Consider the following 24,155-nt stretch of genomic DNA (forward strand, 5'->3'; position numbering starts at 1 on the left):
TAATTTTGTTCAATGCCTGAAATACATAAAAATACGTAATTAGCATTAACTCTTATTTATTACTCGCATAATTGGTCTAAAAATAGTATTATTAAGGGGTTAAAACTACAGTTTTGGGCTCTTATCAATATCTTTTGCAGCCAAACACGAGGAAAATAGAAATACATATGAAAAATAATAAAAATAATGCAACCAAGCACGAGGAAAATAGAACATATATATTACAGGTGAATAGATGATGTACGGTTTTACCTCTTTTGAAAGTTTAATTTAGCTATACTAAATGCGAAAAGAGAAGCAAATAAAAGTGGAAACACAAGAAGAAGAACGGCCGCGACACTTGACTGACACTGGTGAGAGCATCATCAACGCGTTGTTAAAAAAAATTGTGACACATTAGTTTTTTTCGTCGATCAAAATTGCTATTTTCGTGTCAAGTACCAACGCATTTTCGACGAATTTGGGGTTTCTATTTTAGACGGGAATAGTTGTCTCGTCCAACATCTTGGGCCCAAAAAAATATAGCCCGTTTTAATTTGTTAATTTTAATTTTTTATTAAAAAAAATTGAAAAAGTTATGGACAGCAAAACTTATCCCGTCCAACATCTTGGGCCCCACATGCAAAATCGAGAAGTTTTAATTTTTTTATTAAAAAAAAAGGAAAAAATGTTGGACGACAAAATTTGTCCCGTCCCACTTTTGGACGGGACAACTTGTCCTGTGTGAGTCATTTCTATATTTCTAACTAATTTGGTTTCGGATTTGACAATTGTTAAAATAAAAACAGTGTTTTGACAGCGTGTTGGGGACGAAAATTACCAATTTTTTTGTCAACTGTCACATTAGAAATGAATTATAACAATGCGTTGATGATGCTTTGATAACCGAAATAGTCTTGTGAGAAAAAACTGACTGCTTTTTGTTCACCAAAGACAATTATCTTTGTGTTTACATTTCCATACTGTGAAGTAAAGAGGCCTTTTAAGTACCAAGCTGTTGGGCAAATCCATTAGCACCAAACCCACCATTTTGGTATGCCCTGCAATAAAAACCAAGAATTGGGTCAATTTGAGTCATTTGTACTGATCTACTTCATTTAAAATTGGTAAGCTAGAGTGACTAATATAAAAAAGAAAGTATTAGAGCTAACTTACAGGTCCAGGTATCAGGAAATCTCACTACACCAATTTAGCCAAAAAATGACACCCATAAACGACGGTTAATGACACTTGTTATATCATGAGGGCTTAAGTCCATCGTATAAGAACTTTAGGACCGTTGTTGTGTGTGCAAATTCCCGCTGGTCCATTGTGAAAATTTTAAGCAAGCCCGCCCAATCCTCAGGGGTAATTTAGAAATAATTGCCATCTCTTGGAATTTCAGATCTAGGGTTTGCTCTCTCTCCACCCCTCAAGTCAGTTCTATGAGATTTATGTTAAAGTTATTTTTTCTTCATCTTAACTCGTAAAATTTTCATGTCTGAGATTTCAATTGCATTACTCTCACCTCTCTAATTTCGATTTGGACGTTTTGCACAGTTTTCAATCATCTAGGTATACTCATAAATTGATTTCGTTTCCCCCCCCCAAAAAATCTGTGCTTTCCTCGTTTTTCAATTAAATGGAGAGGCTTGCGCCGTGTCAGGAACATTGTTTGTCCAAAAAGGTACTATGCAAATTGTAATTTCTTTGTCCATCTCTGTTAAAAATTTTGGGGCTTTTGTAGAATAGTAATTGTTGAATAAACTAGATTGCTAAAATGACATAATAAAAGGGTACAAGAGTATATATATTTTTTCTTAGTTGGGTACAAGAGTGTATATTTTCTGATTTCATGGATTTGATGATAATAGCCGATTTCGAAGTATTTATTTTATGTTTGTGTATGCTACATTTTTATTTTTCTAGTTTGTATAAATGAAATTAATTGTCTTACTTCCTGTCAAGAATTTATGGGGGAGCTTTTGGTTTCTAGTATCTTACGTACCTGTGAAGTATAAAATGTGGAACTGGGGGGTATGTCCTGCAAATGTGAGACTTGATTGTTAGAATTTGGGAATATGTGTAGGAGTTGATTGCTATGCTTTTATGCACTAATGCATGGATATGATATTTAGTTTTCATTTATCGTTAAATGTTATGTAGGTTCACTTTCAATCTCATCGTTATGATGTTCGATCAGTAGAGAAAGCCTGATGATTGTCTAAGCGTCTTAAGTCATTATGTAATCTTGGGATCGGATCTACTCATTGATATCTAAAAAACTATTAATTGTTGGTGAATGCACTGATTTTGGTCCTAGTTGAGGAGATGACGATAGACTCTTACTAGTAACTCGTTTTTTTTAATTTTTATCCGTTATGAAGATACAAAGACTCAGTATCTTTTGCCTTCGTCTTTTTTCTACTTTCAATAGTTGTATATGCATTTGGTATGACCAATCACAATATATTATTACTTGGCTTCTTTATTATTTTTCATTGTATTGTATTTTGTAACGAAATTTATGTAGTTCTCAAGATTTCTTCTAGTGTTTAAGGACCCGCATGAGATGAAATCATACTAGAACTAGTGCACTATTTGCTATGCGTTGTTTGTATCCGTTAGAGTATTTTATTATTGTGTTCTGATTACTAGTATTTTATTGCTGATGGTAAGACTTATTACATGTGAGTTTGAACAAGCTCATAGAAGTTCGTTGATTAAACACCTCACGCGACAGATAGGCCCAAGGATCAGCTGGGGTAGCAGAAACTGGTAAGTTATGGGGCAATTATTTATATGAATCTTTGAATATTAATGCATGGACTCGTGTATTTTTTTTGTAGTTGGGTATAGTAATGCATAGACTTTGTGGGCATATGCTGAAATTGTTTTTAGGGTATCATCATATGGTACTAGTGCTATATATTGAAGTTAAGATGGCATTGAATTTTTTTTTGTATGTGTTTGTTTTGTGATGAGTTTATGTGCCATTGATATTAAGGGACAAAGTTTTCAGTCCCCATGATAAGAGAAGTGAAGTAGGTAGAGCAAACTAATGAGGCAGTTAGATTGTGTTGATGTCCTTTAACCAACACATTAATACATTATCACCAGTTCAAGCACTGAATTGAGATAACATCCATGGTAGAAAGTGTTCATTACCATTGACGCTATGTGCTACAATTAGCATGGCATAAGCTTAATTTTTTACTGATTTGATATCCTGATGCAAAGGCCATTGTTAAGTAGGTCGCCATACATGCAAGAGTCATTAGTTTACTATATTATTTGTTACTTGAGTAGGTTTTTTGTTGTCGTGTACTATGGTAGAGACTAAGGACAGGTGGTGTATCACTCAAACTCCAAATATTTCTAATAAAAATTTAATTTAAAGGTCCTATCCCATAGTCATGGCAAGTTGACATATATGTGGTTTGGAGTAGCTTTTAGCAAGGTGGTAGCTCCGTTTCACCCCCTTTTGTACTGCGATATAATCAAATTTGAAAATTTTGCTGCATAAAATCAGATTAGTGTAAGCAGAGGTCTACTCAAATTGCCTAATGTCTCCCATAATTCCATGTGCGTTAACATTCAACTTCAACTAGCTTCTCCTAGTATGGTACTTCTTTGTTCTTGTACATGTAGCAGTTGGTAAATTTGTGTTAAAGATTTTGTTTTATAAAGTTAGAAGTGGGATTACTTATCTTTGTGAGTGAATTGTGAAATTAATATTATGTCGTTAGGGAATTGCTTCCTTGCTGATTTTACATTTTTAGTACATAGCCACCGGATCATGGGGTGGTTCAGCTCCCTAGTGTTGGGAGCTAATAGATTGCGGGCTTAAAAAAATGGAAAAAAGAATAGCATTGTGTTGCTAAGTAATGTATAAATATGAGATGCACTGAACATAAAGCATAAATGTATTTTTTTTGGGTTCTTGGTTCCAGACTGTATACGTGTACTTCATAGAACACACGTGTTCCATAGATGCCTCTTTTTTCTAATTGAAATGAAGAATTAATATAGTTCATTTGTTCAAGTATTTTAACTTATATTGATTCATGAGCATGACCAGCAACCAATTCCAGTATTTGAACTTATATTGATTCTTAAGCATGACCAACAACCAATTATGCTCTAACTTACCTGTTAATTGCATGTGCTTGTACTTCACTTTCCTCTTATTTGCATGTACTTGTTGTGCTATGGAGAGGAGGACAAGTCATTAGCGTTGAAGAGGGTGGCATCATTTGAATATGAATTCTTTTCTATTTGATGATATTCATCTTGTTTCTCTTCCTTTTTAACTGATTCCTACAAATCAAATGTGGAAGTATATGTGAAATGTTTATGCAACTAGGTATTAATAACTAAAATCAATGGATTTCTAGCAAATTAATGGTGCTTTCACTTAATCTAAGTCCACCTCCAACTGCTATACTTATTTTAATTACGATATATAAGAGACTTAAAATGATGCAGGCCCAAGCGTCTTTATTATCACCACATGCACATGCGTCTTTGATCAGGACTTTATGGGTCGTTTGTTCACCTTGTGCACAGTGAGCATCACGTGAACTTGATACACGTCTATTACTTTGCTTTGCTTGATGTAGGTGTTAATGAATGGTGTTCTGGTTTATGGATGGGGGTGAGGAAGTATTGGTCTAATGGACCTGATTTTCATAAGTAGTTCATGATGGTGGTCGTTATGACCATATGGTGAGTTTCTCTCATAAGTCAAGTGAAATGGCTATTCCATTTCTAGTTCAACCTCTGCTATTTCACCATTTTTTTGAAATTTACTCATTTCGATTTTGTTACACTAATGACATAGGCATTATTTACTGAGAGGCAGGTAGCTAAGTGTTGGTTGAGGGCTTCAAGTTGTTTTTTTTTTTTCGTCTTGGTTCCCAAGAATTAAGGTACCAATATCAATACTTTGTATTGGCAAATTTATTTTTGTAGCTAACTCAATATAGCTTATATGCTTACTGTTTAGTAGGTCTTAGAGGTGCGTGATATATATTTCTGAAGCACTTGATAGTTACAAGATTAATTCATGTGTTATGGTTATTGAATTTATGTGTGTTGTAGGCAACTACACATTCATTGTCTAGGCGACAAGTGGTTCCTTTGCGTCCATCTCTATATTATGTGAGTCGCAAAGAGTTGGTCATAGAGTTCTTGCATTTGGAAGACTGTTTGGTGATCGTGAAGGGGTACCGCAAAATGGGTATTGGTACATAGTGGACGAGATATAAAACTTTGGTGATATTGAAGCGGGCGGTATCATTTGATGGCTAAATAAATCTTTTACTCGTGTTTTTTTTTTTTTCTTTTTTCATGTTCTATGAAAATTGTTTGTACAAAATTGTTACTTGGGATTGGCTTTGGTTGAAGTTGAAGTATTAAATAAAAATATATATTTGGCTTTTGTTTAGTACGTGTGTTCCATTTAACTTGTGTTAGTAAAAAATATAAAATGACTATCAGGTATAGGTGTACTACAATATATGAGGAACCAAAAACTTGCATATATAATCTATATTTATTCATAAACGACAGCCATAAGATGTCGTTTAAGCATATTAAAAGAACTTCAGATAAACAAGTGTCAATGGCCATCGTACAATAAACAAGTGTTAAAAACCGTCGTTTTTTTACTGGCTAAACATGTGTCCCAGGACGTCGTTTTTAAATACTACAGCCGTTTTTATAACGGTGGATACGTATTTGTTCTAAAACGACAGATAATGGCTGTCGTGTATTGACAGTTTTTTTTTTAGTGTCTGAGAAAAGATTCAACATGGTATAGCAGAAACTTCACAAAACACTCGCTACATGGATTGTAGCAGTCAAGGACACAATCATCATTGAAGTATAGCAATGTACAAAACATCGAATAGAAGTACCAGATTACTTTGTAAGTCGACCAGTAGAAACCGATTGCTGGATATGTGATAGTCACAAATATAACTGTGAGGAAGAATATATATGGGATCTCAATAGTCATCTATAAAATAAATAAAGTAAAGTGTAAATCCGAGAACCATAATGAGTATACTAAATCATTTTACGAAATAAAAATGTATAGTGCGTAAAACCTGTGAGAATGAATATGCCAAAGACGAGTACATTCCTGCAAATTTCTCCCGGTATAAAACAGTGCGTTCTTTCGATACAAAAGGCAGAACTGACGAGCAGTTGTTTATTCCCAGGAATTGCATGAGAGCAAATATGGCTTCAAGTATATTGAACAAATCCTGTTCAGTATTTCTTCAGACGGGAACAAAAAACTATCAGTATCTTTTATCCGTATGCATATTTCCTGAAGCTTGTATTGATTAGATTTACTTCATATTGAAGACTAGCTTCATGCTAAACTATAATGAGATTATTACTAAGCAGCCGAAGCTTCATTTTTTCCTTCATTCAGTAATCATACCAACCCATTTAGCATAGTGTTTTGGATATAAAACAAAATAACTGGCTAACATGTTCTTCCCTTTCTGCCAAAATGCTGCTCCAAACAACACAGAAGCAAAGATCATAAAATAGATGCGCACTAAATTGTAATGAGGACTTCTCCAGTAGGATAGGTGTTGCTTCCAGAGGCATGCTTTGTATTGCTCCCAACCATTTTGTGGAAACTGAGTAGGGAAATCAATGTCCCTTGAACTCGGTGCAGGAACACTCAACTCTTCAACCAATTTTTTGTTTTCTCTATTAAGAGAAGAAGAAAAAGGAGATGATAAGAATAAAAGATCTAGAATGATTTAATGTTTGTTGGATGTTCCACAAATCTTGTTTAATAATAACTTGTCACTTTAAAGATTTCCTTGATTGTAGACATTGTTTCGTGTTAAGGATCTGTGTTAAACTTACTCATGCAACTGAGATTTTCTGTAAAGATGAGCAAAATCTAAACCAAGTTGATCTTCTGCACATGGCGAAGTAACATCTAACATCTAACATCTTGCTGGATTGTAATTTTCTTTAATCTTTGGCACACCAGGAATCCCCTGTCAAGAGAAGTGGGAGAAGTCAAGAAACGATCTCATCAGGCCATAATACATTACATCCTACTTCCTTTACTATCTTAAACTTACAGTGTACCAAAAAGAAACTGGCTGCAAAATTCATATTAATTGACAAAAAATGACATACATCAACATTTCATAAAGTCATTTTATTTTATGAAAAATTGATCACAGATAAAATACATTATAACATTACGAATAAGCTCTATTAGTGAACAGTGAACACTGCTATCTACTTCTTTTACTATTTTAGAATACCAGAAAATACTCAATTAGTTTACTTGAGTGCTGACCCACTGGCCCAGAATAAATCATTTGATCTCCTCTTTTCATCAGGATCAGCTGTGCAAACATTAATGTAGTTTGAGACCGGTTCCTCTATAACCGGTCTCAAACATAGGCATGTTCCATGTCACCAGTTGTACGCAATACAAATTGGCTAGAAACTACTAAACCGCAAATAATAACGGAGAGCGTGGTACTATCATGAATTTTAAATGACTAGATGGCAAAATAATCTGAGAGGTTTGCATTATATACAAGCGTTTTCAGGGAGTCTAACACTGAATTTCGGAACAGCTTCCCTATCACAGAATGATGGAAGCAAATGTCGTAACTTTGCAGCCACCAAATATTACAAAGCTTTTAGGGTAGTTCTCCCACGACTTCATAGTTAGATGTTTCAGAATTACTTCCCTGAATGCTCTGCAATCGACTGTTTTGCATCAAGCAGGGCCAGATTATCACAACATGTACCAGCCAGCTACTTTTATTTGTTCGTAATGAACTCCATACTGGTTAAATTTGTGAGCATCCAACTCATATCAACTTATATTATTTGATGAAAGGATTTGAATGTCACAGGTGTCGTGGGCAAATATCGTCAGCCCGATATTCCAGTCTAAATATTGTGATTAACTAGAAATATCGACATGACTGTCGATATTTCGCACATAAGTTTATATGTTGCAGGTTCAAAGTGGGAAAAGGAGGAAGAAAAAGAGAATGGACACGTGGCAGGAAATGTTGGGCGAGACTATAACTGGAGCACTATATAAAGACTGAAAAGGGGAGGAAGAAGGGTCATTCCATTTCATTCCAGAAAATAAGATAAAACCAGAGCAAAGAGAGAGAAAAAGAGAAACTTGTAACCGCCATTGGTGATCAATAAAAAAGCTTATTTCATTATCATTATCATTTCAATCTTTAATCTTTAATCTTCATTAGTTCATTATTTCATTCTCATTGATTTGAAATAGATTTCCAGAACACTACATTGGCGCCGTCTGTGATTCAAAGACCAGCTAGATAAGATTGTCTTTCTTTTCTTCTTTCTTTGATGATCGAGTCTTTTTGTTAGAAGTTTTGAGATAAAGAGTAACTGTTTGTATTCAAGAAACTTCGGTAAGATCAGTGAAGAGTTGAAAAAGGTAATCAAGATGCCTCCAAAGCGTACTACAGCAAGCAAAGCGATGATGGTAAATGAAGAAAGTACTTCTCAAGCTGCTTCTAAGAATGAGGAACGAAGAACAAGACAATCAACAAGTAGAGTAATGGAAGAAGTAGAGGAGATACAGGAAGAGGAGGTGTCTTTGAAAATTTTGTTGAGAAGGTTGGAGGATTTGGAAGAGCAAAACAAGATTCTAATGGTTGAAATAAAGCTGCAAGGGAAGAGAATGAGAAGCGTGTGCTGAAGATGCTTTGTATGAGAAAGATGGTGAGGCATCGGGTTCAGGCACTCCAGTGGTTAGGAAGAGTCATGTCGAGGAAATGAGGAAAAACCACCACGAAGAGGTGCAATCGGTGGCGAAATCGACGCCAAAGACAATACAAGAAGAAGAGGTAAAAGCGCCAATCACGAAGGAAATGGTGCAGGAGATGATGCAGAGGCAGTTTGGGGACCAGTTGTTGGAAAAGGTATCATCCTCGATACGGAAGCTAGCAAACGATGTAAGTCGAAACCCATTGAAAAAGGATATAGAAAGGGTGCCATTACCTCTGAAGTTTAAGAGTCCGAAGTTCAATCAGTATGACGGGGGTTCTGATCCCATGGACCATTTGTTTAGCTATCTGTAGTGGCATGATACCGTCCTGGAATATCATAGGGAGTGGGGCCGGACTTAACATAACCCACAAGGCCGCGCTGCACCAGAGCGTGATGCCAGCACGTGGTCGCGGTACGGAAACCCTACACATGGAGGGTAGGGGACCGCGGGATCGAGGGACAGGTGGAGGGTTTAGATGAGAAGGGGGGGAGATATAAAAGGGAAGTGAGGAGGAAGAAAAAAGAGGAGGAAAAAGGGTGAGAGGGCGGCAATACATCCAAGAGAGAGAGAGAGAGCGAGAGAGAAGATGGTAACAGTGTTTGAGTTGTAACAGCTTGAAAAGAACATTTGGGCTATAAGAACTTGACTTTGTTATTTGTGTTGTAACATTTGGCGCCGTCTGTGGGGACAACAAGATAGAAATGGCACCAAAGAAGGCGGCGGGTAGGCCCCGAAAGAAGAGAGTCCCGGAACAAATGCCGGAAGTTTTGGAAGAAGGAGAGGGACGGGAGGAGGGAAGAAAGGAGAGGAGGAAGCGCGGCTCATGCGAGAAGAAATTGGGAGATCGAGGGAGGAAAATGAGGAGCCGAGGAGAGAAAAAGAGAGAAGCGGAGGAAGAATCCGGGGATGATGTAAGAGGAAGCGGAGAGAAAGGCGGAGGATGAGGAGCAAGGACCGACCTTTGGTGGACAATCCGGTGACCGGGTTAACAATGGAGCAGGTCCGGCAAATGATCAACAGCGATGAGAGGCTTAATCTTCACCGCATAAGGGCCCAAACGGGCGCGCCGATCAAGTGGTGGCGGGTTGAATCGCAATCCGGGCGGACGCTGAGCGCGATATGGACGTCTGAAGTACCAAAGCGCTTTAACCAGCCGAGATTCGAGAGATATGACGGCACGGGGGACCCGGCAGATCACATCCATCACTTCAGACAGCAGATGCCGCTCTTGCAAGAGGCGAGGTATGATGGTTCATGCGGTGCATGATGTTCCCCGCCAGCTTTAAGGGGGCTTCCGACTGGTACTATCGGTTACCCTCAAAGAGCATAACGAATTTCCAAGAGCTAGAACAGGCATTTGTGGATCATTTTATACATCAGAAGAGGAGGGTGGTAGACATCGCGGCCTTATTCAATGTTAGACAAAGATCCGCTGAGTCCGGCAGGAGAGTATCCGTCGCCTCAAGGCCGGTGACCCTAAAGGTGGAAAATCTGGACGAGAGAAGAACGGCGTAATAGCGCTCGAGAGAGGTCGCGACCGGACGACGGTCCATCGATCTGCGGGTTAAGAACGAGATCGCGACCTTGCACGAGTTATACCCGCGGGTAGAGAAGTACATCAGGTACGAAGATACCATGCAGAAGGAATCGAAGAGGGGAGGCAAGACAGTATCAGCAGTGGAGAAAGAGAGGGAGCGCGGTAAGACCGAGGGAAAGGACCGAGGCAAAGAGAGGTACCGCGGTCAATCATCGAGGCCGGAAAGAGGAAGGGAGGTAATTCGAAGAGAGCAGAGGGAGAGGAAGCCATACCGCGAACTGGAGACTGTCCCGCTGGCGAGACCATTGAGTGAGATATTACCTTTGATAAAAAATGTGCAGGGATACGAAGGGCCGCGAACCATTCCGGCGGAAATGCCTAACAAACCATAATGTGACTATCACCAGGTGCACAATCACGAGACCAACGATTGTTATGCCCTAAAATGGTTAGTCCAGAGATTGGTGGAGAAGGGGATGCTGAGGGAATTCATGGGGGAACCTCCAAATAGGAGCAGGTGCGCCGCCGGGCTTAATATCGGGAACTATAAATGTTATTTTCAGCGGGAAGCATCGAACCATAACGCCAATCGACAAGGTCGAAGGACAGCGAAAGTATCCAACAGTCAATGAGTCGCGACCGAGGGACGAGATACTGAGAGAAGAGACAATGGAAGAGACAATTACATTCTCAAGGCGGACCTCCGAAGCCCGGGACACACCGCATGAGGACGCGTTGGTCATCACAAGAGCGATGGGTAATTATGTGGTCAAAAGGGTCCCGGTAGACCGTGGGTAGCCGTGGATTTACCGTTCGAGGGGCTATAGAGGAGATGGGGATCGACCCGATAACGGAGACCTCCGCGGACAAGTTTGTAATGGATTCAATGGAAGCCGCCACCGAGCCTATGGGGAACTCCCTTGCTACCAAGAATCGCGGGACCGGTGACGTTGTTCTCAAGGTTTATGGTGGTCGATTCCAGCCCCAAGATAACGCCGATCCCGGGAGGAGATGGATACATGAGATGAGGGCGGTGCCGACGCATTCTATCAAAGTTATTAGATTCCCTACCCCAACGGGAACATTTGAGGTCCCTGGAGATCAGGTGGCATCTAAAAATAGTCACCGTAATACAATCAAGAGGATGTCCCGCTGACCGGAGGAGAAGCCGACGAGCACCGTGAAGAGGTCCGCGTGAGCAATTACAAAAGGGGCCGCGGAAGGGGTGAAAGCAAGTCGCTGGGATCCCAAAAACTTTGGATGAGATAGAGATGGTAAACCTGGGGCAGGGAGAGGAAGAGAAGTTCACGTCGATAGGGTCGAGTCTTGCAGTGGAATGGAGGGAGAAGCTGGTACAATGCTTGGTGAGAAACAAAGACGTCTTTGCGTGGGGAAATAGAGGATATCACGGGTTTAGATCCGGGATTCGCATGTCATCGCCTGCATATGAGGGAGGACGCGAAGCCAGTGAGACAGAAGATGAGGGGTATGAGGCCTAAATACGCGGAAGGAATCCGAGAAGAAGTTGCCAGATTAAAGATGGCAGGAATTATAAGGGGACGGAATTCACTGACCGGGTTGTCCAACATAGTCGCGTCCCGAAGAAGAATGGGAAGGTCAGGATGTGTGTTGACTTCACCGATGTAAATTTAGAGTGTCCGAAAGACAGTTATCCAATGCCGCGAGTTGACGAGTTGGTAGACAGGACGGCGGGATTCAGCATGTTCTCGTTTATGGACGCATCAACCAGGTGGCGATGTATGGCCCGGATCAGGAGAAGACCTCCTTCGTGGTGGAAGGAGGCACATACTGCTACACGAGAATGCCGTTTGGGTTGAAAAATGCAGGGGTCACATTCCAGCGCCTGGCGGAGAAGATGTTCGAGGGCAAAATTCGCAAGGGCATTGAGGTATACATCGACGATATGGTGGAAAAAAGCATGTCGGAGCAGGAGCATTTGGAGGGGTTGGAGGAGACATTCCGGATACTGCGGACCCATAATTTGAAGCTCAACCCCGAGAAATGTACATTTGGAGTGACCACAGGGAAATTTCTAGGGTATATTGTGACACAACGAGGGATAGAGGCCAACCCAGAGCAGATTAGGTCATTGGTAGAAATGCCCTCACCGCAGACAGTAAAGGAGGTGCAGCGGTTGGCTGGAAGGGTTGCAGCTCTCAATAGATTCATATCGAAGTCGTCGGACAAATGCGCATCGGCCAGATCGATCGGTTGAGGAACTCCGCGGACTTCTCATGGACGGCAGAGTGTGAACAGGCGTTCCAAGGGCTCAAAAGATATTTGGGGGAGATCCCTTTGTTGTCGCGACCGGAAAAAGGAGAGAAATTGTATCCAGATCTAGGGTCTCGATTATTTAATCAGCTCGGTCCTCGTTCGAGTAGTGGATAAGATAGAAAGACCAGTGTACTTTCAGAGCAAGACAATGTTGGATGCGGAAACCAGGTACAGTCGCGTGGAGAAGTACGCCCTCGCCTTGATCTTTTCGGCCCTGAAACTAAAGCCCTACTTTGAAGCACACTCAGTGATCGTGGTCACGAACTTGCCCCTTAAGCAGGCTCTGAGGGCAGAGAAATCAGGGAGAATGTTGAAATGGGCCGTGATGCTGAGTGCATATGAGATCCAATATCAGGTTAGGACAGCGGAGAAGGCACAGGCCCTGGCGGAGTTCTTGGCGGAGTTCCCCGCAGAGGACCCTAATTGGGGGGAGGAGATGGTTTTGGGGAATGAGGGAGAAAAAGAACAGGGTAGCGCGGATCCATGGGACGGAGGTAACGGTTGGAGAGTGTTTGCTGACGGGTCAGCCACGGATGCCGCGGTGAATCGGCGAGAAATCGGGTCACACCGCATAATAACAAAGCTAGAGCTGACGATGAAGTTAGGATTCGCGGCATCTAATAACGAGGCAGAGTATGAGGCGGTAATTGCGGGCATGGGAATGGCAGAAGGCTTGGGGGTGAAGGAACTTACTGTGTACTCCGATTCCAATTTGGTGGTGTGCCAGCGAATGGTGGATTCGCTGCACGGTGTCGAGTGATGGCGAGATACTTGGGGTCCTCCGGTCGGGCCGGTTCGGGCGATTCGGTTTGTACATTTGAACCGTGGGGAGAACCGTCACGCTGATGCCCTGGCATATGTAGCCGCGGCCATGCCGGGGTCTGAAGGAAGAACTATAGAGGTGAGAAGACCGGATGACCGAAAGCATGAGGAACCGGCTGGAGTAATCAATACCGCAGAGAGCGGACGAAGGATGGATGGTGCCCATCAAGCAGTTTTGACAGAGAAGAGAATATTGGTCCCGTGGAGAGACGGAAGGTGGAAATGCATGTATTTCGGAGGTACACATTAGTGGGGGAGTTATATCGAGGAATTTCAAGGGACCCTTGTTGAAATGCTTTGGGGCCGGATCGCTCGAGAGGTGCTCGATGAGCTACATGAGGGGATCGGGAGCCACTCGGGCGGCGTGACAACAATATAACCGATTGTTGATTAATGTGGTTACTTCGCCTCACATGAAGAGACGCCGTGGGAATTCTCTAAAAGATGTGAGAAGTGTCGAGATTTTCTCGGTTGATATGGGCCCCACCCGAGCCGGGCCGCGACAAGCAGGTGTCTAGCCCATGGCCATTCGCGATGTGGGCCCCGGATATGGGACCACGCCCATGGCCTTGGTAAAGAGGAGGTTCTTGTTGGTCGAATCGACTATTTTACAAAGTGGATTGAAGCCGCGTTACATGCCAGTGAAAGAGGTGCAGTGATCAAGTTCTTGTGGGAAAATATCATTTGCCGTTTCGGGTTGCCCTACGCTTATAATCGCGGATAATGGAACCCCGTTCCACGGGTTCTAAGGTTAGGGTTTTCCTGCAAACGTATCACATCAAGCAGGGATTCTCAGCCCCCTACAACCCCGAGGGAAATGGGCAGGCGGAGTCATCTAATAAAACCATACTCAACAATCTCAAGAGGAAACTGGAGGGCGTGAAGGGTCCCGGGCCGATTTAACTAAGTCGGTGCTTTGGGCCTATCGGACGACCTTACCTAACATCCACCGGTGACACCCCTTTGCATTGGCATATGGAGTAGAGGCCGCGGATACCAACGGAGATGGTGGCGGCGACCACTAGGACCGCTGACTCGCCGAGGATAAGTCGAATCGGGGCATTTTGGCCAGGGATATGAACCTAGCAGAGGAAAGGAGAGACACGGCGCGCGTCAGATTAGAGGACTATCACCGCCGCCTGCAGAGGCAGTACGACAAAAAGCTGAGAGTGAGGAGATTCGCGGTGGGAGACAAGGTGCTTCGGAGAGTGACACCCAAACACCAAGAAAGCTAGCGAAGGGAAAGTTGGGCCCGACGTGGGAGGGGCCTTACGTGGTAGTCGAGGTAGGGGGAACCGGTACCTACAAGTTACAAACCTGGAGGGAGCAAATGCAGATAAGCCGTGGAATATAAGGTTGTTGAAAATATTTCATGAGTGAATGTAATGAGAGAGATCAAAACCGCATGAGCTACTTGTACATATATAAAATCAGAAAGCACTTTGAGGTGGAATATCATCGTTTGAGTTTTCATTACCCCTCGAGTGAAGGGAAGGGGGATGAGCCCCCAAGGACTAGAGGTCCAAACCTTGGGGGGCAAAAGGAGTTGCCACACTAAGGGGGTCTCTCGGGGTCGGGGGGAGAGGAGTCGCCTCGATCCCCTCGAGATAGGGCAACGGAAGCGAAGAGGCTTCCGAAAGTGCCGCGGGCGAGAGCTCGCCGGAGATAGAGAGAGTAAGCGGAGCCCCTAACTGGGACCGGGCGGGCAAGTCAAACATCCAAACAAGAGAGTGGGACGTAAACAATCCAATAAAAAGGAGATAAAAAGGGCAAAACATAATATTAACATCCCAACCGGGGAGTAAAAATACAGCAAAAGTAACGAAAAAGTATGACAATATAGCATCAAGAGAAGCCCGCCGTGGCATAAACAAGCCATTTTCAAGACATAGAACTTTCCAGATCACCCGCGGCGGCTTCTTCTATAACTATGTCCGCAGCCATATCTATAGCCCTCGCTACATTCAAATGGCACCTCTCTCCTTCCGGCAGAGTCATGTATCGCACAAACCCGACCTCAGATGGCGGAGCAGCAATGGAGCTCCGAAGGAGGCGGCCTTCTTTAGTGAGCGGGTCATCTCCTCCTTGACCTTCTTGGCCACCCTCTCTCGGCTTGGGCCCGTGAAATGCCACGGAGCTCGCCCATGTCGGCCTCGGCGGCGCGATGGAGTGCCGCCAAAGCTTCTTGGTGCTTTGAGAAAGAGAGTCCGAGCGGCAACGTGCTTCTCTTGAAGCGGTCTCACGCCGAGGGCGGCCGCGCTCATATACGCGCCCGGGTGGGCGGCCTCGCTGCCCTCGAAGCTCGCCTTTGGGCCCGTAGTTTGTCTAGGTCACGGCCGCTTTCTTCTTCTAGGGAGGGCCACCTCCTTATCAAGTTCATTAATCCGCTACCGCACCAAAACAGCCGCTGGATCATGAAGGAGATATCCAAGCTCATCTGAAGAAGGGAGCAAAAGTTAGAATACTTAAAGAGAAGGAAGAAAGATATCGAATGCAGAGAGAGGGGTACCTTCTCCCAGCCCGTATAGAAGGAAGTCCGGTGGGACTCAAAGGAACCACCTTCGGCATATGCCATGTCTTCGGGGAGGTGAGACCCAAAGAACAGGGAAGAAGCCACTGCTGGATTCTTCAGAGCAGAATCTTTGATGGTCAGGGTGCGGTTCCGAAGCTTGAAGGAGGGGCAAAATGGAGGAGTGGGTTCGTCGGCCTCCTTATCAGTGTGGGACACCACCTCCTTCCCGGGGCGCTGTTCCACTTGAGGGGGCGCGGTAGGTGGGGGCGCATCCTTAGATGGGGGGCCTTCTCCAGAGACGGAAGGCAGTGAACGTTTGGAGGCTGGGGGAGGAGATGGAGGAACGACGGTGGATGGAGGGGCAGCGGCGACAACGTCCTCATCCGAGTCGCTATCGAAGAGTTTGCATTTGTTAGCGCCCATGCTTGAAGGAGGAGAAGTGGTGGAGGAGGAATGAGACGGGGAGCACTGGTCTTCCCAAGTTTCTAGGGAGCGGTAGGGGGTAGGGGCTGCGGAGCGGTGGGTGGTAAGACGAACAGGTTGGGGGCGGAGTGATAAGGCTGCGGTGCGGCGTTTTTTCTTGGGAAGGGAAGTGGCACGGGGCTTTCTTTCTTTAGGGGGAGGAGGACGAAAAAAGGGAGCGCTGTATTTTCCTATGGATGCCAACTCAGGGTCAGATAATAGGGGAGTAGCTGTGGCGGGGTCAATCCCAAGTAGCACGGATCAAGGCCGCGACCTGTGTCACTTAATCCTTCCGGAAGGTCGTGGAAAAGATGTTGTCGTAGGGTCGCGATCTCGAGTCGGGCCGCCAACCTGAAATAGATAAACGACAAGTTTGATTAGAAACCGAAAGACATACTTCCATAGGGGTAGATAAAGAGAGGGACTCACCACTGGGGAGGAAGGCCAGGTGATGGAGATTCAACTCAGGTGGAAGGTCCGCGGAGATGAAGTTTCCGGAGATATAAAGAGGGTAGTGATGCCATAATTTGTCGGAGGAAGTGATGCGAAGGATAAAGTGCTTTTTTTCTAGTATGGAGGCAAAACGAAAGTGATAGCCCATAATCGACTTCCTTGGTACTCTTTTTGAGGTAGAAGTGGGGCGCCATGTCGCTAACCGCTATTCGGGTAATTTCCGAAAGCGGTTGTAGTGGTTCGCGGCATACATGACTCTCCGAAATTGCCAATACCTTGGCATGGGGATGTTGAAGTGATTGCACACCTCGACATCAAGACGGGTGAGAGGCGTCGAAGGCCGCCGATTAATCATCCTACCGCGGGCTAAGACACCCCGGCTTGTGGGGACCAAATGAGGGTAATAAGTTAAGTCGCACGCACGCTCTAAGGTGACGACGCTGGTATCCCGTGAAGTCGCTTTTAACAGCCTCAAGATTAGGTCCACGGCTACGCGTGGTGGTGGCGGGCGGAAGGGCAAAAGCTTGCCCGAGGTAGAGGGGCCTCGGTCCGGTCGAGGGGCAAGGCTGCGGTGTAGGAGGAGGAGGAGGAGGGCGGATCTAGAGACGTACATCGGGGACAGGGTGGAAGACGTCACGAAACACAACAAGGCAGGGAAGGAAGTGAAGATGAACAGTCCCAAACACAAAGGAATAGTGAGCACTATAACAATTAAAGGAAGCCAAAGAGAAAGGGAGACCAACCTGAGGAAAGAGAGAGCAACCGGAGCAAGAATGTCAGCTACAGAACCCAAAGAAAACGACCGAGCAAGCAACCAGAGCTGGGAAAATGGAAGAAGGGTGGAGGAAAAGGGGAAGAGAAGCTGGAAGGCGAAAGAGGGGCCGAGCGGAGAGAGAGAAAAGAAATCGAGCTGGCTTTTATAAGAGGTGGGGCAAAAAGGGTAATTGCCGGGGTGCTGAAATCGAGGGGACACCAAAAAAACCAGCCAGCAGAAGGCACGTGGATGCACGAGAAACGAGGGGGCAGAAGGGGAAACCGCATGCACAATCACGAATCCAGCTGTGAGGGGAAGAGGGAAGACCCCGGTCGGAAGGAGGAAGGAGGCTAAACTCGACTCCCGATCGAGATACCATCGCGGACTCGAGAGGGGCATCCAGTGGCATGATACCGCCCCCGAATGTCATAGGAGGGGGGGGGACTTAACATAACCCACAAGGCCGCTGCGCACGTGAGCATGATGCCAAAGACGCGGTCGCTGGTAACGAAACCCTACACATGGAGGGTAGGGGACCGCGGGATCGAGGGACAGGTGGAGGGTTTAGATGAGAAGGGGGGGAGATATAAAAGGGAAGTGAGGAGGAAGAAAAAAGAGGAGGAAAAAGGGTGAGAGGGCGGAAATACATCCAAGAGAGAGAGAGAGAGCGAGAGAGAAGATGGTAACAGTGTTTGAGTTGTAACAGCTTGAAAAGAACATTTGGGCTATAAGAACTTGACTTTGTTATTTGTGTTGTAACACTATCGACACTAGTTCTTGATATATCAAGGTAACGAGTATTAGGATTCTGTACTATGTCGATCGTTTTCCTCGAGCCTTAAAGGCAAAACATTGAAATGGTTCTGTACAATTCTTGAGGGAACCATTTCGTGTTTTCGTGAAATTGAAGAAAGATTCCTCACCAACTAGGGTCACTAGAGGGTGAAGCCAAAGCAGGTGTCGGTCTTATTTCAGCTGAAATAAGGGGAAAGAAGGAGTCATTGAATGATTTCTTGGCTAGGTTCAAGGCCGAAACTCAATCAGTGGAAATGCAAGACGAGTCTGAGATGACAGCTGTCATGGCTTTCCAAACTGGTGTGGTATCGGGGTCATTTATGCACAAATATCTTTTGAGAAAAGAAGTTAAAAGTTTACAAGAGTTGTATGACAAGGCTGATAGAGATATTCGAGTAGAAGAGGGATTGAAGGCAGGCACTATGCAAGCAGTATTGCAAGTCTCCAATACAGGGAAGAGAGATAAAGATAGTAGTGATCGACATGAGAATCGAGACTCCTCGAGGTCAGATAACAAAAGACATCAGGAGCAGTATACAAACCGAGATAATCAACCACAACAAAGAAGGAAGTATGAGAGAACATTGAAAGAAGAGTTAGAGCCCAATAACTTCATCGCCATTAATACTACAGTAGAAGATATACTGAGGAGGATAGCGAAGGAAGATTTCCTAACCTGGCCAAAGTACCCTCTTAGGGAAGTGAAGGGTAGGCCTTTCTGTCAATCCCACAAGATTGAAAACCACGAGACTAATAGGTGCTTGTAGCTATTAAAGGAGATTGATAGGCTGATGAAGGATGGGAAATTGCAAGAGTTTAGAGCTGATGGCAGACCGACAGAAGCAGCAACAATACGCGATAAACCCATTGGAGTAATAAATACAATTTACAAAGGGGAAATACCACAGAAGAAAATCATGAGAGATAAGATAAGATAGATTTCAACAGTAAAAGAAGTGCTCGAGGTCAATGTCGAGCCTGTTCCAGTAAGTCAGAGTCTGGTATCAGCGAGCATCCCAGGAGCAATTATGTTCATACCAGATGACCTGTCTAAGGTGATGTTGCCACATGATAATGCACTATTAATCACTTTGCATATTTCGGGGTATGATGTCCAAAAGGTACTTGTGGATTGTGGTAGTTATGTGAATATTTTATTTTGGAAAGCATTCATAGGCATGGGTCTCAATGAGACTCATCTAAAGCCGCCAAAATTTAGTTTGTTCGGTTTTAATGGAAGCTCTACCAAGCCAGCGGGAAGAATAAAATTGCTAGTTCGAGCGGGACCTCATATAGTAATGACGAAGTTCGTGGTCATAAAGCATTACTCTGACCACAATGTACTACTTAATTGGCAGAAAGTGGATACACGATATGTGTGCTGTTCCAAGTACATTCTATTAGGTACTCAGATTTCCTACAGTGTATGGCTTGCACGAAATTAGGGGGGATCAGTCGGAGTCAGAAAAGTGTAATTTCGTCACGGTGAAGAGAATGATGAAGGGGAAAAGACAAGACACTGGGGGCGTCTTGGAAAGCTCTAGTTAGCAGTTACAACAAGCTTTACCTGTCGACACCGATATTCAGATACATGAGCAGGTAAAGTTCACCCAAGAGCTAAAGCAAATTGAAGTAACCCCTTGGGAAAGAAAAACAATAGAGGCGGTGGAGAAGTTGATATTGGTACAGGAGAAAGTGAACGTCATACGTTCATTGGTACAGAGATGCAGACCACAGTAAGAAATGAGTTGATGGTCTTTTTGAAAGAGAATCAAGATGTTTTTGCATGGTTAATGTCGGACCTAACTGGTATCAATCTAGCTGTCTGTTCACACAATCTTAATATGGAAGAAAATGCAAGTCCAATCCATCAAAAGCATCGAAAGGTTAGACCGATGTACGAGGAAGTGGTGCAAGTCGAGATACAGAAGATGTTAAATAATAACATAATCAGAGAAGTGAAGCACTCTGAATGGGTGGCAAACATAGTAGTGGTGCCCAAGAAAGATGGTAGAGTCCGAATTTGTGTCAATTTTACTGATGTAAATAAGAAGTGTCCTAAAGATCATTATCCGATGCCAAGGATAGATGAGCTGGTTGATCGAACAACTGGTTTTGAATTAATCAGTTTCTGCGATGCGTATTCGGGATATTTTCAGATTCTAATGGCTATTATAGACCAATTAAAAAAGGCGTTCGTCATTAATGGAGGTATATACTGTTTCATCAGAATGCTGTTTGGATTGAAAAATGTTAGTGGAAAAGATGTTCAAGAAGCTCATCAAGCGAATTGTCGAGGTCTATATCGATGATATGGTCATAAAGTCTATGAAAGCTAAAGAACATGTGAAGGACCTCGACACTGTATTCCAAATATTGCGAGAGTTTAATATGAAGCTTAACTCAGACAAATGTACTTTCGAGGTCAGCTCTGGCAAATTTTTGGGATATATTGTTACAAAGCGAGGCATCGATGCAAATCCTGATAAGATACGAGCGCTTCAGCAATTGCCATCACCAACGACTAGAAAGCAGATACAAAGACTGATTGGAAGAATAGCTGCACTCAACAGATTCATCTCCAGAACTTCTGATCGATGTAAGCCACTTTTTAAGTTGCTTAAAAAGAATATTAAATTTTAGTGGAATGAAGAATGTGAAGAAGCATTTTCTGAATTAAAGAAATATCTATAAGAAATGCCTACGCTTACTAAGCCAGATGAGGGAGACAGTTTGCTTCTTTATTTGGTTGTATCAGAATTTGCTATAAGTTCAGTGTTGGTAAAAGTTGAAAATGGTGTTGAAAGACCCGTGTATTTTCAAAGTAAAACAATGCTTGAGGCAGAAGCACGATATTCGACACTGGAGAAATACGCTTTGGCATTTTTATTCTCATCTCAGAGGTTGAAGCCATATTTCCAATCACTGTGATTGTGATGATGAATCTCCCATTAAAGCAAACTCTGGAAAAAATTGCCAAATCAGGAAGAATGTCGAAATGGTCAGTACTAATAAACGAATTTGGTGTCGAGTATCGAAACCGAGTATCGGAGAAAAGTCAAGTACTGGTTGATTTCTTGGCTGATTTTCCATGTGAGGATGCTAGTTGGGGCATGGAAGAGGAGGAGTTCTCAACGCTGCAAGATCCTGAGGATATTATTGATTCAGATGATCCATGGGCTGGAACAAATGGTTGGAAATTATTTGTAGATGGATCATCTGGGAATAAGGGATGTGGTATTGGGGTTGTATTGGTTACACCCAAAAATCAAAGGCTCGAAACAGTAGTAACATTAGGCTTCCATGCATCAAACAACGAGACTGAGTATGAAGCTTTAATTGCCGAACTGGAGATGGCCAAATTGCTTAAGGTGAAAGAATTATCAATTTTCAGTGACTCAATGCTCGTAGTCAGTCAGATTAATGGAGGATATTCGGCAAGATGTGATAACATGGTGGATTACTTGAGTTTTATAAAAACTAAGTTGAAGGACTTCAGAAAAATAAGGCTTCAGTACCTCAATAGAAATGAAAACAGGCATGCAGACGCCCTAGCTTATGTGGCAGCGATGCTAGAAAATACAGAGGGTTGCACTTTGCACATCGGTGTCCAGGAAAGGCCAAGCATCAATGTCAACAAACCAGAGGTTATGGAAATCGATACACTGGGGGCGTCATGGATGGAAGCATATCTATCATACTTATCTGAGGGAAAAGTGTCTGAAGACAAAAATAAGACCAAAAGAATCAAATCTGGAGCACAAAGATATGTATTAATTGATAATGAGCTATATCGAAAGAATCCTGGAGGTCCACATCTCAAATGTATATCACCTGAAGAGGCACATTTAATCATTGCAGAATTACACGAAGGAGAGTGTGGGAACCATTCAGCTGGAAGGTCATTGGCAAATAAAATCACGAGGCAAGGATATTTTTGGCCTCAAATGCGAAGGGATTGTCTTCGTTATGCTAAAAAATGTATGCAGTGCCAGATACATGGAAAGTCTATACACATTCCAGCTGAGGAGTTGCACTGTGTATCGAACCCTTGGCCTTTTACGCTATGGGGAATGGACATTGTCAGAAAGAGGGAAAAGGCAATTCATGCTCGCGGTCACAAACTATTTCACCAAATGGGTAGAGGCCATAGCCTTACAACACATAAAGGAGCAAGATGTGATAAATTTTCTTTTCGAAAGAGTAATATGTCGATATGGGTTGTCATATGCCATTATATTGGATAACGGGCCACAGTTCGAGGGAGGAAAGGTAAAAGCTTTCTTGGAATCATACAAGGTGAAGCACTTCACATCTGCGCCATATTATGCTCAGGGTAACGGGCAAGCAGAAGCAACAAATAAAACCATAATGGATAATATCAAGAAAAGCTGGTAGACAAGAAGGGTCTCTGTGTGGATGAGTTAAATAGCGTTCTATGGGCTTATAGAATGACACCTCGAACTGCCATGGGTGAATCTAGTTTTACATTAGCTTATGGAATGGAAGCAGTTACCCCATCAGAAATGGTGGTATCAACATCCAGAACCAAAGTCTTAATGATTGGCCGAAATAATGAAGTAATGGTAGTAGAAGTCCTCAATCTCGAGGAAACAAGAGACCAAGTAAGATTAAGGCTCGACATATACCATCAATAGCTCAGAAAAACTTTCAACAAGAAAGTGAGAGAAAGACATTTTCAAGAAGGTGATTTGGTCTTGAAAGTGGTTACGCAAGCAACTAAAGAGAAAGGGGCTGGCAAACTAGCAGCAAGCTGGGATGGGCCTTACATCATTTACAAAGTAGGAATCAATGGAGCTTACTACTAAAAATTGGTTGAAGGTGTAATATTACCAAAGCCTCAAAATGTAAGCAATTTGAAAGTATTTTATCAATAAAGAATATTCTGAGTATCATCATATATTTTTTCTCACAAGTAATGCATTCAATAAAGAGATTGTTATTTCCAAAAGCAATATCTATGCAAATACCACATATACTTGTATTTCTAGAATTATATATTGATAGCAGGAAAATAAAAAACCATGGTGATATGTAGATCCTCATCTTGATACCAGGTCAAACCTAAACCCTGGTGATCTGTAGATCCTTATCTAAATACCAGGTCAAACCTAAACCCTGGTGATCTGTAGATCCTCATCTCGATACCAGGTCAAATCTAAACCGTGGTGATATGTAGATCTTCATCTTGATACCAGGTCAAACCTAAACCCTGGTGATTTGTAGATCCTCATCTTGATAACAGGTCAAAATTAAATCCTGGTGATATGTAGATCTTCATCTCGATACCAGGTCAAAAAAATCCAGTTCTTGGCAAAAATGCAAGTTCGGGTAAAAAAATTCAGTTCTTGGAAGCAATGTCGAGTTCGGGTATAAAAATCCAGTTCTTGGCAGCAATGTCGAGTTCGGGTAAAAAAATCCAGTTCTTGGCAGCAATGTTGAGTTCAGGTAAAAAAATCCTAGTATTGACAGGAGGATCGATATCAGGTCAAGATCGTGATAAAAATCATGGTAGTGGCAGAGATGTCGATATCAAGTCAAGATCGTTATGGAAATTATTGCATATGTGGTTATCATATGCTCGATACCAGATCAAAATAAAAGGAGGCAGACACCTAAGGTATGTCACAATAAGGAATACTTTTCTTTCGTATTTTCCAATTACAAATATATTAGGGGAATAGTATCGAAATTCAATTTTGTTTCTTTT

The 24,155-nt window shown here is 42.9% G+C and overlaps 1 pseudogene; it reads right to left on the reverse strand.

Moving 5' to 3' along the window:
• Positions 1-248: 248 nt before the first annotated feature.
• LOC147482764 (pleiotropic drug resistance protein 3-like) overlaps positions 249-24,155 on the reverse strand; it is a 144,242-nt pseudogene continuing 120,335 nt past the window's right edge.

This window comes from Coptis chinensis, chromosome 8 (assembly GCF_015680905.1).
Source record: "Coptis chinensis isolate HL-2020 chromosome 8, ASM1568090v1, whole genome shotgun sequence".
Lineage (NCBI taxonomy): Eukaryota > Viridiplantae > Streptophyta > Magnoliopsida > Ranunculales > Ranunculaceae > Coptis > Coptis chinensis.